The sequence below is a fragment of the Protopterus annectens genome, chromosome 6.part1 (assembly GCF_019279795.1).
Source record: "Protopterus annectens isolate FY-2018-M chromosome 6.part1, PAN1.0, whole genome shotgun sequence".
NCBI classification, from domain to species: domain Eukaryota; kingdom Metazoa; phylum Chordata; order Ceratodontiformes; family Protopteridae; genus Protopterus; species Protopterus annectens.
The window spans coordinates 484,464,459-484,482,375 of NC_056738.1; the positions used below are offsets into that span (position 1 = coordinate 484,464,459).

General features: G+C 41.3%; 1 protein-coding gene across 2 annotated transcripts in view; it reads left to right on the forward strand.

Annotated features, from left to right (window-relative positions):
* The window catches only part of ACADL (acyl-CoA dehydrogenase long chain), a 603,582-nt gene that overhangs the window by 88,612 nt on the left and 497,053 nt on the right, over positions 1–17,917 (forward strand). The window lies entirely within an intron of this gene.

Consider the following 17,917-nt stretch of genomic DNA (forward strand, 5'->3'; position numbering starts at 1 on the left):
CCTAGTTTTTTTTTTTTTTTTTTTCTTTGTATGTAGTTGTTGAATTAGGACTGCCTTTTTAGAAGTTAAGTACAGCACAGTATTATTAAAACAGCTTGGTCTACTTTTTCTTTTTGTACAAATCCAGAATTGTGAGACTTGTTTTTTAACTTGTGTATAGCTCATAATGTGTTCCTGTGCACACATGGTTGATACTTGAAGACTAATAAAGTGTGTATGGTTTTAAATTGTATTGGAGGTCTGATGTATTTGTGTTTTTAGGATGTTCATCGTGCATACAGCTGCAGTCCTCACAGATGGATTCTCCTGCCGTCAGGCAGGTCCTCGGTCGGCCGAATTCCAAAGTCTAGGTCCGGCGTCGGTTGTTGTTGCTTCTTCCCTGACGTCAGTGCGACAGGGGTATAAAGGAACCAGCTGACGCCATTTTCTTCAGTCTTTCTTGCCGCGCGGTGCCCGAAGCAGAAGCAGTTCGCAAGTGCCGGTCGGCCAGCTCCTGAGATTACGAAAATTTGGAAACCGAAGTCTTCTTAAAAGCTAAGTACCCCGTTGGGGAACCTTTTCTTGTCTCAGACCGATGTCAGACAAAGTTAATAATTGTATTTCTTGTGGGAAGCCAATACCGCATAAGGATTTCCATTCCCTCTGTATACCTTGTTTGGGCCCAGACCACGAGGTCTCGGCCTGACGCTTTTGTGCTACATTCAACAAACGCACTAAGCGTCGGGCGGAGTTCGCTCAGCATTATTTTGGAAAAGCATTTAACTATACAATGTCGTCGGATACTCCGACTCCGGTTTTGTCTAAAAAACGAAAAGACAAGGACCGACACGACACGTGAGGTCCGCGGCCTCGACCGACACCACGCCAAAGCCGGCTACACGTGGTCCAGTTCTCAGTGAGACGCCTACGCAGCCCCTGCCTACCGACGACCTGTCTTTGACTGTGTCTCCTGTACCTGAGGTTGCAGGCTCCTCAGCCCACACCCCGACTACAGATACCGAATCCACTGTCTAATGTGGACAGGTCCACCTCCACTCAAGGTGTCTTCAGGCCTTCCTCTTCTTTTTCTATCAAGGCTTTCACTAAGACTAAAGCAGCCATGCACTCTGAGACCAGCTGCACAGGGGCCATCTCCAGGCCCCATGCCTAAGAAACAGATGCTTAAAATGGCTGAGGATTTAATTACTCTTATCAGAGGTTCTCAGCCCCCTCCAGACAAAAGACCTAGAGTGGAGGAAGATTCCCCTTCCTCTGATCAGGGCTCCATTATTTCTGAGCACTCTGATGATCAGGAACATTCTTACTCTCCTTTTGAAGACTCTGATGCGGAGGAGTCCATCCCTTCTGTATCCCCCCCCTGAGGATTACTCATTTGGGGAAACTTTGCATACCTTAAGGGAACACTTCCACTGGGAAGGCCAGGATTATTCTGATTCCAAGAAAAGGCTCAGGGAATTTCTCTTGCTCCCTCAGCACAGGCCTTTGGCTATACCTCCTGTCTTGGACATTCTAGATGATGTTTACTCGGAAGCCTGCCTTAATCCAGACTCTCTACCTCCAGCTCCAGTTAAGCCTGATAGGTACTACAGGGTCCCTGACTCGCACCAATTTCTATACAAGAGCCATGCTGCTGACCCAGAAACCATCTCACAGGGCCCCAAGGGAGTTAAGGCCTCCATTGCTAAAAATCCTTGGCCTTCCGAGAGAGATTCCAGATCCTTAGAAAGGTGGGGAAAAAAGGTATATACCTCGGCTACATTATCTATGAGAGCCTTAAACTGTCAGTTTCATATGCTAAAATACCAACAGTCTATGTTATCACAATTGAAAAGTAAAATGTCACAACCTGAACAACCAGATTTGAAGGAGTTGCAGGACTTGATACATAGTGCAGAACAAGTGGGTAAGCATACCTTACAATGTGGTTTTGATGCTCTAGAGGCCTCATGCAGAGCTGCTGTTACAGGATCAGTCATACGTAGGCATGCTTGGCTTAAGGAACAAGCCTTACCTGATCATGTCAAAGCTAAATTACTAGACGCTCCTCTTCAAAAGGATGTACTATTTGGTGCTAATGCTGAGGAGGTATTAAGGAAAATGGAGGAAAAGGCTAAATCAATGCAAACTGTGAAGGAATTTCTACAGGTACAACCCCCATGTTGTAGTAGAAATTGGCCTTCCAAAAACTGGTCCTTTCCTGCCACAGACAGACCCCAAAGAGGCAGATACAGGCGCCCGAGGGGCAGAGGACAATCCCAAGGATCGTACAGAGGCAGACAATGGCAAGCTCCTTCACAAAGAGGTGGTGAGGACAACTCGCAATCTATCAGAAAGCAAACACAATGACTTCCCACTTTGTATGCCAACCAGATCTCAAATGGCAGCCCCCTTGGGAGGAAAGCTGGCATTATTTTCAAAAAATTGGCATACTGTCACAAAGGACAAATGGATCCTGGACATTCTAAACAGAGGCTACAAATTCCATTTTCACACCCTTCCAAAAATGAGAGGCATGCCAAACCTGCCACACAATCAAAGGGCAGAGGCACAAAGGCTAATTACAGATCTCAAAAACATGAAAACTATTCAAGAGGTACCTATGCACGAACAAGGTTAAGGGTTTTATTCCAGGCTATTTCTGGTGCCAAGGAAGGGAAAAGATTGGAGACCTATTCTGGATCTATCCATCCTAAACACATTCCTACTCGTACCAAAATTCAAGATGCTCACTTTACAGCAGCTTCTTCCCATGCTGGGCAAGGAGTCTTGGCTGGTAACATTGGACCTCAAGGAGGCATACCTGCATGTCCCAATCAGACAAAATTGCAGAAGATACCTCAGATTTCTTGCAGGTTCAACTCATTATCAATTCTCTGCATTGCCCTTTGGCTTATCTACTGCGCCCAGAGTATTCACAAAATGCCTGGCATCAGTAATTGCTTACTGCAGACTTCAAGGGATACAAATATATCCCTATTTGGACGACTGCCTGATCCAAGCGGACAGCAAACACATCCTTCAGAAACGTCTGGCTTATGTAATAATGTTATTGAACTCTCTGGGATACACAGTCAACAAAAAGAAATCAAGACTAATACCCTCTCGGAAGATAATTTTCCTGGGTGCCAACTTGGACACAAACACCCAGATGGCCTACCTCACGCCAGAAAAGCAGGGGCAACTAATTCAATACTTCAGAACACTGGCAAATTGCACCAGGCTTACTGCAAGGAAAATCCTGCAGGCTCTGGGATTCATGGCATCTTGCATCTTACTAATCCCATATGCAAAGCTGCATATGAGGAAACTACAGTGGTACCTGAAAAACATATGGTCTCAACACAGCCACAGTTTGGAAACAATAATACCACTAATTCCATGTCTGCAAAAGGAATTTCTGTGGTGGGCTCAAGCATGCCAAACAAACACAGGCCTTCCTTTCAGCAAGCCTCAAGCAAATCAAGTCATCACAAACGACGCCTCGGACTATGCCTGGGGGGGCGCACATGACAGAACGGTGCATTCAGGGCAAATGGTCCCAAAAAGAAAAGCACCTTCACATCAATCAAAAAGAAATGCTAGCAGTAATAAATGCTGTTACAGCTTTCAAGAACTTTCTACAACCAGGTCAACTTTTGATAAGAATGGACAACACCACAGTTATGTGGTACATAAACAAGCAGGGAGGAACACATTCTTACCCCCTATGCAGACTGGCCATGTCACTTTGGAACATGGCCATGGACTTAAAAATGGAACTACAAGCACAGTACTTGCCAGGCAAGGAAAACACGCTGGCAGACAACCTAAGCAGGAATATGACAGATCCACACGAATGGAAGTTGCATCCAAAAGTTTTTACAGAAATAATCCAAGAATGGGGAAGGCCAGACATAGATCTATTTGCTTCCCACAAAAATCATCAATTGACAAAATTCTGCTCAAGGATCTTCCATCCAAAGGCCTGGAGAGTGGACGCTCTCTCTTTCAGTTGGACGTCAATGACAGTTTATGCCTTCCCTCCTCTTCCTCTGCTGCCCAAAGTGCTATTGAAGACCAGAGCAGACAGACCAAAGATGATCCTCATTGCTCCGGACTGGCCAAGACAACACTGGTACCCACTCCTGAGGAGCCTGACTCATTCCCCTCCATGGACCCTGCCTCTAATGCCTCTTCTTCTGACTCAACACAGCTTCAAAACCCTTCACAGTCAACTAAAAACACTCAATCTAGCCGCATGGAAGATTCCTTAGCATCGCAGAAGGCCCTACTCTCCAAGGAGGTGCAGGATGTCATTTTGGAGGCCAGAAGGCCATCAACTAGGAAAGCTTACTCCGCAAAATGGAAACGTTTTTGTACCTGGAATGAGAAAAAGGGCCAGGACCCTGGAAATCTGAATTTACCACAAATACTACAATATTTGACTGAATTGCTAAGCAGTGGACTTTTTCTCCTCCATCAAAATCCATGCCTCAGCCATTTCTGCAGAATACAACACTGATCCACCTTTATTCTCTCACCCTCTCTTAAGACAGTTCCTCAGAGGGGCTAAGAATTTGAGACCTCCAAGGAAACAACCAATACCTGCTTGGGATCTTAATTTCATTCTGGAAAAGCTGACCCTGCCTCCTTTTGAGCCAGCTGCTTCAGCAGATTTGCAATACTTGTCCTGGAAAACAGCTTTCCTTCTGGCTATCACCTCAGCTCGTAGAGTTTCAGAATTACAGGCTCTCATGGCTGTCCAGCCTTTTATCATCTTCCATCAGGACAGAGTTTCCTTATGAACCAACCCGTCCTTTATGCCTAAAGTGGTTTCCAGGGTAGCTTTAAATCAGGCCATACACTTACCTAGTTTTTATCCTAATCCTCAAAACAAAGGGGAGAGATTACTACATTCCTTGGACATCCACAGACAACTGCGTTATTATTTGGACAGAACAAAGCCTTTCAGAAAATCAGAACAGCTCTTTGTGGCCTATGCCGTAGGATCTCGAGGAAAACCAATTTCCAAACAGACAATTTCAAAATGGATAGCCCACTGCATACGCTTTTGTTATTCCTTTCATGGCAAAACTGTACCTACAGGCATTAGAACTCATTCTACCAGGGCCACAGCCACCTCTACAGCCTTCCTCAGAGGAGTTCCTACCAAGGATATCTTGGAAGCAGCCACTTGGAGTTCTGTGCATACCTTCTCCAAGCACTACAACTTACCATTATACTCCAAATCTAGAGCAGGCTTTGCCACTGCAGTCTTGCAGGGCATTATGTCTCCTCCTAGTTACACCTAGTGCCTACCACCCCTTTCTTAGCTTTGGGATTCTACCCATCTGTGAGGACTGCAGCTGTATGCAGGATGAACATAGTACAGTTTTGTACCTACCATAAATGTAGATGTTCGAGTGCTAATACAGCTGCAGTCCAGGTTTCCCACCCTCCTTCCCCTCTAGGGGTATTCTTTTATGGTGTATTTGCTTGCAGCTACTGTTTTTTGATTATATTGCATGGTATTATTACCTAATTTTATGTATTGCCTTCCTTCTGGGGGCAGCTGACATCTGGGGCAAGAAAAACTGAAGAAAATGGCGTCGGCTGGTTCCTTTATATCCCTGTCGCACTGACGTCAGGGAAGAAGCGACAACAACCGACGCCGGAGCTAGACTTTGGAATTCGGCCGACCGAGGACCCGCCTGACGGCAGGAGAACCCATCTGTGAGGACTGCAGCTGTATTTGCACTCGAACATCTACATTTATGGTAGGTACAAAACTGTACTTTTTATGGCATTTAATATGAAGAATTTTTTTATTAAAAGACGAAAGCGCTCATTAAATATTGTATATATTTAGTCCGGTGAGTTATTTTGCATGTCGCTATTTCTGCAGTGCGTTTTTCTTGTTCAGTGGCATTTAGTATCATATGAGCAGTGGTAATGGCCATGTCATATACTTTGCCTTGTCTTTCTGATCCATCCCTTTAATGAAGGGAATGAAAGCTTTTTAGCAATCTTCCCGCAGTAAAGTGTTCCTGGTGTTCTCATACCTGAATTTCTATGATATTGTAGATGCACCTGAAAAAGATTTAATTTGGGACTAAAGAACACTGTACATCACGCAGTACCGGTTGTCATGATGCACGTGGCTACATGTAACAGTCAATTAGATTCACAAACGTCTGCTGCAAGTATCTTTCCTATAACAGGTTTTTGGTGTTCTATGTATAAGTGAGCATGATTCTTGAAATGGACTAGTGTCGGTGATATGCAGTGTATTTAGTGATCTGCAAGTACATGTAAGGCAAACAAATTCTAAATGCCAGATGGTGACGTCCATCAGAGTAGCAGACTGTGCTGTCCTCAGCCAAGGACACAGGTTTGTCATGTCACATTATTTGCCAGAGATGTTTGTATAGTTAAGGAATGTACGTCTGTCATGTAAAGAGGTCATGCTATGTGTTTGTACTGGAGGGAAGTGGTTTGCCTGTACAAGGCCAAAATCCAAAGGTAGGATGAATTAAACTGATTTGAATAGTGATAACAATGTGCCTGTATGCATCATACGTGATCTTTTGGATGGATCTTGCCGTGTGTCAGGGTGTTTGAACAGACAGCCTGTTTGCTTCAGTGTCACAGACTGTAGAGTATGGCAGATGAATGGCTGGAATCAAAGACAAGTAGAGATGCCAACCTACAGTATCTAAGTTCCAGATGCCATATGTGCAGTACCTTTAATGTGGGTCTACATGTAGATGCTTATCATATTGATCACTGCCCCAGTAGCCTTAGCTTTATGGGTTATATCCTACCAAGGATATAACAGCGCCCAACTTCCAAAGCTTCAGAGCAGCCTCCACAAGCCCAAACTGTCAGGCACGTTAGCAGGACTGAGCACCAATCCCTTCAGAGCTTTACTGCTGCCAAGAATGTAGTATTCTAAGGCTTTCAAAGATTTATGGTCTGCTTGCTGCTGTTCTTTTGCTGGGCAAATAAGTTTCCTTTGGAGGAAAAAAGTTCCATTTTGTAAATATTTTGTGTTTTATCACTTTCCTGTAAAGTATTTAGGAGTGTGGATTAAAAATTATTCCACTGTGTCAACTAAGGATATGTGGGAAGAGACTAAACAAAAGATAATACAAAACTGAGAAATTGGAAGCTCTGTTAGATAGATGTGAGTAGTAAGATGCAAGCAGTTAAAATGTTTTTAGTCCCTTTAGTCTTGTACACAGGTCAGGCATATGTTTATAAACCAGAGGAGAAGTTGTGGATAGCAATTAACAAAGAACTGAAAAATTTTATCTGGGAGGGAAAGATGGCAAGAGTTAAGTGGGATAAGTTGGTTCTTCTAGTAGAACCAGGCAGATTGTTATTAACCCGATTTGAAGAGGTATTTGAGAGCTACAAAGTTAAGGCTTCCTATACATTTTACAAGCAGAAACTTATAATTCAAAGTGGAAAGTGATGAAAAACGGGGGGAGCTCAAGAAGCAAGGACAGACTGTGATTTTGGATGCAGATCTTTAAGGAGAATAACAATAGTCATTCAGAATATTATATTCATAAAGTAGGAGAAAGTATTCTAACAATTAAGCCAACACGGGAGTGGAGAAAGGAGATCCTGCTGTGGGATGACTGCAATTAGGGATACAGACAATAGGCAAGAGGAGGCTGGAATTTATTGGAGAAAACTGGCAAAGACACCAAGGTATTGGGAGGAAATAACTAGAGAGGAAAACTTAATAGAATGAAAAGATGCCAAGAATTTATTTATTTGGACTTCAGGTTAGAGATTTGCCTTCTCTATCAAGGATTGATATCAGAACTTAGGCAAAGAGAAAGAAATAGGGGGCCCTAAACAAAAGATCAGCACTGGTAGAGTTTTAGTAGAATCTAGAACAGAAGCTACTGTTAAAGGAATAATTAGTAGAGCATATAAAATATTGCGTGATAACTATAAGAATCAATCAGAGGAGTTTAAGAAGGATTGGAAAGAGAGAGTAGATAAGTAATTCTCGAAGAAACAATGGAGGGATATAAGTTTGTCTTCCAAATATGCAGCAAGATCTAGAACATATGTGTCCAACCCGCGGCCCGCGGGCCGCATGCAGCCCTCAGAGCTCTTTCATGCGGCCCGCGACCCTTAAGTTCAAATTCAACATTTTTCCCGGGTTTTTTCTGCACTTGCGACCTTTAACCGCAATATTGCTATGCGCACGCACAAAACGCACCCTTCCCGTTTAGTTTTTCGCGCCGACTAGGACTTGTATGCTCGCGCCAAAGAGCTGGACTGTAGGGTTTCTCATTTTCGTGGAAGACAAATCTTTTGGTGGCTAGTCCAAAACGGGCATCAACTCCGACCGAACTGTATTTAAGCAGGTAAGTTTACCAGAAGACAGGCATTATTTGTAAAGCAAGTTTTTAGTCTGCTGTGATCAGATTTCATACAAACTGACTGACTGTTAATAGAAGCAAATGTGTCCTGCAGAGTACATGGGTACCAGTGTATTTACAGCAGTTTATTACAAAAAAATGAAAGACTCCGTTTTAGGCATGTTTTAAGCTGGGTTCCCATTAACTATCTTCTAATAATGTAATTACTTTTATATTATTTTTGATTGAAAATGCACAGTAAAACACGTTTACATTTACTAAAAACAGCATTGTTGAGTAGTGCGATGGTAATACAGACTGCATGGCTAGCCCTAATGGACTTTGCTTATTATTGTCTGTGGGGAACAGAATGCTGTGAACATTAACTAAGGAATTTAGCAGCCCTTTCGTTCATTGGTTTCAGGGTCAAGAGTTCAATCCTGATGTTCAGTCTGCATATTCTTCTGTTGTTCCTGTGACCTATCACTGGGTAGTACAGTTTTCTTCTACTTCTCAAAAATGTTGAATTGTCCAATAATTTAAATTGCAGTTGCACTTGATCTTGACAAAGGGTCATGGTTGGAGAGCTATTTTGCTTAGCATGTTTAAAACCAAACCTTTCTACTGCAGCACAGTCTCTTATTTCACTTCTTAACCTTGCTAAACTTGTAATGAGGAATGAAAATAAATAAATGCCAGAGGCTCTAAGCTGGCCTAACAAGGTCAACAAGATGAAACACAAAACTGGTTTAAAATGGCTGCATAAATCTGTCTAGCTTCTGCTTATTTTCACTGGTCTCTGCTGTTTACATTCGATAGGAGACATAGATGATGTATGAATCTCTCTGGAACTAAAATGTATGGGTTAAGTCGTGCCACGGCTCAGTCTGTAAAACTGAATGAGTTATTAATCCGTTACTGTGTGCCTCTGAGAATACTCACTTTACCCTGAAGGCTGTCAGTGTAAATTAATACCAAATATTAAACTTGCAGGCATACCTCTCAAGTGTACCTCTTTACGAGGAGTGTACCTCATTTGAGGTCTTAAAAAGTTCATGTTTCTCAAAATTCCTCAAAGTTCCACATTGAAAGAGTGTCACACATTCAGTGTTAGTAATTTTTTAAAGTGAAATCCATGGTAAATTGAAATTAATCATTAATTCGTTTAAATTAAAGGATCTTCTTTATAAGTAAAACCAGCATATTTTAACCATCCTATGACTTTCCTAGTTAAAGTTGTTAGTAAGCCATTAGTATGTGTTCCACATTTTGCCCATTTGTTCCACATTATGAAGGCGAGTGTTCCTCATTTTGACGATGGAAGGTTGAGAGCTATGCTTGCAGGCCTGGTCTTCGGATAAATTAAATTTATGTGTGTGATTTATGATATCAGATTAGAAAGGGATGCAAGTTAGTGAACTACTGAGCCATGTCAGGTTTTTACTCCTTGCAAATTAAGTGAGGACTCTTACACATAAACATCTGCCTCCTATAAGCTATCACATTCAGTATGTGTTCATGCAGCTAGAACTTGAAATATGATAACCTTTATTTTTCTTTTGACATTAAGTAGATTGGGGTAGTTTAAATAATGCTGGGACTAGGTTTGAAATTTTCTTCAGAAATATACATTCAGCTGAGTTTCAGAATTGCTTCAGAAATGTACATTGAGCATTTTGAGAGAAACACTTTGCTGGCATATTTATGGTAATGTTTTCAAAGGGGATTCCCAACATGAATGAAACCAATGTACAGAAACAGGGCAGAAGGGGCAGAGAATTAATCCTTTTATAGAATGAATTTCCTGGAATGGTGTTTGGTGCATGGTCACCATGGTTACCACTCATCAAACTTTCCCTCAGGAAGCTTGCCCAACTGCCACACCTGATTATTGACAGCAAAGCTTGGGGGTAGTAGATATGCACTCTGCTCCAGTCCTACAGAAAGACCTTTGGAGTTTAATGCATTTTTTTTTTTTTTTTGGTAAAGAAAAATAAAATCCTCTTTTTTTCTTGTTCCTGTCAAGTTGGCTTTTCCTTATATAATTACGTTATAAGAAGGGAACCATTGTCCAACTACCACTGGATTGACTAGGAAAGGGGTTCCTTGTCAGGATCTTTGGAATTTAGAATGAATAATGACAATTCCTTGGGATATTCATCCAGGACATCAGGTGATGAAGTTGCAAGCTGGGAGGTATTCACATCCTATTTTATTCATTTGTATGTGAGGGAGGCAGCATGTTGGTTCTTGAATCAGTCAGGCTTGTGGAACTCAAAAGTGGTAGCTTAGACTGAGGTTCAGAGGTATGGATGATTTTGGGTTCTTGGAGGAATGAGAGGTATGCCTACTTCCAATCGCCCTTACTTATATGTTTGTTAAAGTTAACTCACCACCATAAGTGCATATATTAGATTAGAATCCTGCATAATGTTTTTCTGGTCGATTCTTAAAAACTGTTTTTTTTTTTCTCCCCTCTGGCAAATCATTGACAACCGAAGTTACGAACAACAATGCAAAACCTGTTGTTACATCAACATCACTTCAGCCCTCTGTCCCCAACTACTTTTGGTTCTGTCCGACTCCAGATGTCTTACTTAAACCAACAGATACATACGTTTACCATCATAAATTTACAATACCAACAGCTTCCGAGGCTGGAAATAATAAAAAAATAAAGTGCACGATGAATCATCGGTGGACTGGTTACCCTTCCCGCCCTAGCGCTCTCCTCTTAAGTGTGCACACTGCTTTACCACTTAGCACGCATATCATCTGTAGGTCAAGCCATGTAGGGCATGAGGCATACATTCTATTTGCCCATTTATTACATGAGCTTTTGAATTAGAAAGCGCATAACGGATCCAAATGGATTACTGAAATAGTACAGAGCTAGCGTTCATGGCAAGAGTCAGAAGAAGGGGGGCCTTTCCTTTATTAAACACACTGGACACGAAGATCACTCCACTGCCATCCCACTTTAGCTGCCATCTTGCGTAAAATTTGGGGTTATTCCTTATTTAAAAAAATTATCAAGCTTGTCCTTTACTAAAAGGTTTGGTCAATCTCTCAACAGTTTTCTTTCAGTCAGTTTTAGGATTGGCCATTTGGTTAAGTTCACAACTGTAGACCTTGGTTAATTTTTCTTGTTTACTGCTCAAGTTAATTGTTTCTCCTTGGTCTGTTTCAAGTTTTACGTCAGTCAGGTCGAAAGGAATTTGAAGGAGGGGGTGGCTATTATATGAAAACTGGTGATATTTTTATGAAGAGAGGATTTAATTTTAGGCAATGCCTCCTCGCTTTATTTTATTCATTTTTTTTTCTATGTTTTGATTACCCACTGAATCCAGTTAATGGTGACAGAAGAGCCAGACCTATCCCAATACTCACTGGCTATATAAACAGTGGGCACACTTTTTCACTCCTGACCAATCATAGTAGTAAAAGAAATAAAAGATATTTCAACAAGTAGATGAGTCATGATTTGCAGTAGTAACAGTTTGTCACCATCTTGTGAAGCATCACAAATGTTTAGTAAGGATAAGGGCCTCAACTATTATCAGTGTAGCTTTTGCTTTGGCATTTGTATTAAGTAAAAAGAGATGGTGTTACTTTTGGCAGGAAGGTATGAGAGGACCATTCAGAGGTAGTAACAGTAATGTTCTGATTCTGGCTTCTAGTTTAGAAAATAGCAGACTGGTAAAATTATAGTGTGCACATGCTGGTATAAAGTACACAGTGATATGGAAGAAGTGTGAAGAATTCTAGAAGCATTCGATTCAGTAAGGAATGGCAGTGTTTCATATGAAGACATTTACAGGAGGAAAAGGCAACATTCACCTGTATGACCTTTTCAGAGATGGGCAGACAGTGAGCTTTTTAGCTACATAGTACTACTGTTTTTACAGGAGAGAATTACATTTGAACTGATGCAATTTTAGAGACACTTGAAAGAAAATCTGCGTTAACTGAAGCAAGCAAATAAGGACGGAAATGACTATATGCTTTCTATGGGGAAATGTTCTTATGTTCAAAGAACACAAACTCTTAAGGCATTGAAAAGGTCATTGGGGAAAGTGCTTGTGGATACATACACAAAGAAGGACTGAAGGGGTCACTGGGGAAAATGTTTCAGTTTGGTGCTTGTGCATTGTGCATACATATACAAACCTGGCTGAAGGGGTCATGGGAGAAAGTGTTTCATTTTGGTGCTTGTGCATACATAAAGTACTGAAGGGGTTGTTGGGGAAAATGTTTAGTTTTTGTGCTTGTGCATACATGGTCAAATTACGCAAGGGATCCTTGGGGGAAATTATTCATTTTGATGTCATTTGGTGGTGCTTGTGCATACATGGATAGACTACTGAGAGAGTTGTTTAAGGGAAAATGTTTAATTGTTGTGCTTGTGCATACATGGAGAAAGTCTGTAAGTAAGAGATCCTTGAGGGAAAGGATTCATTGTGATGTAATTTTGTGTTTACTGTGCATCCAGTACTTATCTGTTTTACCTTCTATTTTTTGTTTGGTAACTGGGCAGTAATGGTACTGGGTGAGGGTCTTTCTTGGGTCTAAGGCGGTGTAGAGGTCATTGGGGAAACTTTTTCATTTCAGTGCTTGACTGTGCACACCTCAACAACACACTGAATGGGTCATTGGGGAACATGTTTAATTCTTGTGCTTGTGCATACTACTGTATGTATAGTATGTTTATCAGATTTTTAGAAGACTTTGTGTAAGTAGCACTCCTATTGACATGCTCAGTACTTGTGAGCAAGGTGTCTATCCAGGCAAGTGGGGCCTATTTGAGAGCCCCTAATACAGTAAGGTCTGTTATGTTTGAGGAAGTTCTGGAAATTTAATTCTGAGGTGCTATAAAAGCACTGTTATTTGTAAACTTTGATACATTGCTTGTTGTAGGTCCTAAGTTAGAGGATTTGAGCTTTTGAGTTTCTCATTCTGAGATTTAAAAAGTCAGCATTTCAAGCTGTTGCAAAATGAAGCTAGAAATGTGCCTTTCCAAAGGGGTGCTCAGTTTGAGAATACCACTGATGAACCTTCTTTCATCTTCAGACCAGCCTGACCAGACAGCAGTGCAAAAGCAAGAAATATTGCCAGTGCCATATTTCAGGGACAGATTCCAAAGCTAGAAATGTGCCTTTCCAAAGGGGTGCTCAGTTTGACAATACCACTGAAGAACCTTCTTTCATCTTCAGACCAGCCTGACCAGATTTAGCATGTCTTGAATAATTTCAGGGACAGATTCAAAAGGTAGAAACAGAAGAATACATGAGCGCTTTGGACAACATATGGGCATTAAGGACATGATGGAAGACATGGACATCTTTAGGAAACCAGCAAAATCACAGGTATGATCTCATACAAATTGAAGGGTTCATACCTGTTAATTTCTTTACAAATAAACTTTGATGTTAAACTAAGATGTTAGATTTAACTGTTTTTTAAGAATTAGAATGAGATGTTGAATTTTAGGGCAAATATTATGCATTTATTACATTTATTCATTGTTCAAATTCACCTACAATACAGCCAGGGGGTCTACTTTGGTCGCCTGCGACAGCGATACAGTTAACTATATGATGTATTTTACATGCGGCCCCCAGACAATTTCTGTTCACTCAATGTGGCCCCTGCAAGTGTAAAGGTTGGACACCCCTGATCTAGAAGATCTAGTATTTTTGCTTGGAAATGTTTACATAGATATTTTTATACCCCAAGAAGACTCCAGAGAATTTTTCCTCCGGTAGACAGCAAATGTTGGAGGTGTGATGGGGAAGAAAGAAGTAAAAGAGAATGTATTTTCTGGGAGTGTAACGAGTTGGCCAACTTTAAAGATTCTCTGTAAACTACTGTATCAGAGATACTGGGTGAGTAGATTGGTGTAACTAATCTAGTTAAGGTGGCTGTCAAAAAAAACAATTACTAGAAAATGGAAATCTAAGTCTAAACTGACTGTACTAGAAGTAGTGAATATAGTAACAGAGATAAAACAACTACAAGTGGGATCTTTAGAAAAAGGTAGGAGAAAATAAATAAGAAAAAAATGGGAACTGTGGGAACAATACATACAGGGGAGAAATGAGGTTTAAAAAGGCAAGATTTGTATGAGCTATGTAATTTTTAACTGACATTGATTTGGTAGTTTATAAGTGATGTATAATGTTTAACTAAAATTATGTCAATATGGCTTGTGATGTAAAATGCTTGGAACTAAGATTGTCATGGTTCGTTTTCATTTATATAAATGTATGATTGCCTATGTCATAAGTGATAATTTAATAAAGTTGTTTCTCCTTTAAAAAAAAAAAAAGGATGCTAACACTTGTTCCATTGAAACCAGTTATCCTATCTGACTTGAGGTTCCTGACATGGAGAAATGTTTTACAAGTTCCTCTGACTTCTGCAAGAAGAGTAGCTGAGTTGCAAGCTGTTATGGTCCGTTGACCCTTTGTCATTTTACACAGGGAGAGGGTTTCTTTGAGAACTAATTATTCTTTTATGGCTGAAGGAGGTATCCAAGTTTACTTTTTTTAAAATACCTTTATTAAATTATCATGCAGTTGTAGGTAACATACATTAACAAAAGGGAAAACAAAAACAATTCTAATTATTTTCTTTGCTGCTATCATCAATCCAGCATTACAAAAAAAATGCCCAATTTCTGTCATCCCTTACACCCAGGGTTGCCAGACGTCCCTATTTGGGTGGGACTGTCCCGAGATCAGCAGCCTGATCCCGAGTCCCGCACTGCCAGTTTAAATCCCGGGCAGCCTCCGCTTTTTTTTTTTTCATTGGCCCGTATACCGGCATACGGGCCAATCAAAAATCGCTAAACATGGAGCTTCTTGTGTTTAATGCGGAAGTTCCATGGAAGACCTCCTTTTTTTTTTTTTTTTTTTTTTTTTTTTAGTCCCTACCTGGCCAGTCGGAAATACTCATCCCCCTCACGAGCATTATTATGCATGTATTTTTCCCCTCAGTTTCCATTTACTTCTATGCAATTTGCACCTTCCATTTTCTAAAGATCCCTCTTCCAATTCTTCTATATCATACTTCCATCATTTGTTGTCTTCCTGAAGAAAAATTCTTTGAAGTCTGCTTGGGGTTAAAAATAACTATGCCGACAGTTCCAAGCAAAGATCCTAAACCTTCTGGACTTGGTTGCATACTTGAGAGCCATACCTATGTCTTCCCATTGTTTTCTTGTGAATTGCTTTTCCAGTCTCTCTTCCCAGTCTTTTCTAAACTCATCTGATTGATTTTTATAGTTAGCTTGCAATTAGAATCATGCAATATTTTATATTCCCTGCTTATTATCCCTTTTGTAAAAGCTGATTCTTCTCTAGATACTGCTAAAAACTCTACCAGAGCAGGTCTTTCATTTATGATTCCCCTATACCTTTCTCTTTGCCTGTACTCCTGAGATCAAACCCTGATAGAGAAGGCAGTCTCTAGTCTACAATCCAAATTTCTTCTTGGCCCCATCCCACTCTTACCTTTCTTGCTTGAGTTATTTGCTCCCAATATCTAGGTTCCTTTGCCAGGTTTCTGTAGTAAATTCACTCCCCCTCTTGCCTATTTTCTGTACCCTACTTTCAGTATTTGCAAATTCTTCTTTCACTATCTTTGAATTGGCTTAGTTCGTAGAACACATTTTGCTACTTAATGAATGTAATATTCTGTATGATTGCTATTACTCTCCTTAAAGATCTACACTCAAAATCCCACGCGCTCTCTTTCTAGAAATTCTACCCTGCTTAATCATCATCTCTTAGGTTCATAGGTAGGTACTAGGCTATCGGCTCAATGGCCTATGTAAGCCTAGCCAACAAGGTTCCCTGGCTTACACAACTAAGTTATTTTCCTGTGCCACTGTCGAGCAGGGACACAGAAGTGATCCCCGGGGTGTATTTCCTATTTCCCATCCACTCATCAAGATTTTAGAACTTTGCTTGACATAGATGGGTAGCCTGTTCCAGAGTATGGGAAGTCTCTGGGACAGGAATCTATCCCTCCAGCATGTCCTGTTTATTGTGGTGACAAGGTTTAGGTTCCTAGAGCATGTAGCTCAGAGGGATTGGGATTTCTTTAGGTGGAGCATGTCCATCAGCTCTGGGTTTGACAGCTTTATATGTTAGGCAGAGATCACCTCTGAGTAGGCGATATGCTGCGGAGTAAAGCTGGAGTTTTTTGAGGCTGTCAGTGTAGGGCATTTGTTTGAGGCCAGTAATTTTCTTTGTGAGGTACTTCTGTGGCCTTTCCAGCTGCTGCAGATGTCTTGTGAGGTACATTCCAAAAGGGGCGTTGTACTCTATAATGGGTCTAATGAGTGTCGAGTAGAGGGGAACGGTGACCTCTTTTTTTTTTTTTTTCCCTGGATGAGAACCCTTTTATGATGAGGTGTGTCGCGTAGAAGGACTTCCTGACTACTGTGGCGATGTGACTATCAAAGGAGAGACTACTGTCCACCTGGGTCCCAAGGTCTCTTATCACACATTCGGTGTTAAGTAGATTGCTGCCTATGTGGTAGTACATGGGTACAGAGTTTTTACCAAACGGGATGACACTGCACTTTTTGGCATTGAGCTTGAGGCCATGGCTCTGACACCAGGCATCTGTCTCAGCAAAGCCCTTCTGTAGGATGTCCACATCATTTGGGGACTTGACTATGGCTCCTAGTTTGCAGTCATCTGCGAACTTCATTAACCAGAGTCCTTCTGTGTTAGCCTGTACTTCAGAGAGGTAGATACCAAACAGGAGAGGTCCCAGGACGGAACCCTGTGGTACTCCACTTGTCACTGCTTTGAGGTCAGATTTGGAGTCTGCAACTTTTACAATTTGGGTTCTGTCAATGAGCCAGTTGGCAACCCATTTTGTGATGTAGGGATTTATACCTAGTTTAGTGAGTTTAGCTATAATTCCAGAATGGGGGATGGTGCTGAAAGCCTTGGCAAGGTTAAGATAGGCTGTGTGAACCACCTTACCCTCATCTACGGCTTTGGTGACTGTCTCAAAGAAGTCTATCAGGTTTGGGAGACATGATCCACTTTCACAAACCCGAACTGGGTGGGATCCAGAGTTTGGAGGTTACCAATGTCTTTGTTTATGAGTTCCATGATGATACGTTCCATGGCCTTGCAGACCAGGCTCATCAGGCTAATAGGTCGATAGTTCCGGGATCAGTGGTGGCTCCCCCTTTGTGGATTGGGATAACTGTTGCTGTGCGCCATTCATTGGGCAGTAAGCCTGATACAAGGCTATTATTGAACACTGTGCTTAATTCGGGAGCCAGTTCGTTCTGAAGTTCATGTAAAACGCAGCCTGGGATGTTGTCTGGTCCCATGGATGCTGTGTTTTTGGCTTTAGAGTGCAGCTTTTACCTGCGTAGTTGTGATTTACAAGGACTCTGCATTCTTCCTGTATAGATATAGGCCCTTTAGGGGGTGGGGGTAAAGTTATCTGCCAGGATGTTGGCAATGTCAGTTGGTTCTGTTCTTTCCACTTTGAATTATAACCTTTTGCTTGTGTTACATATA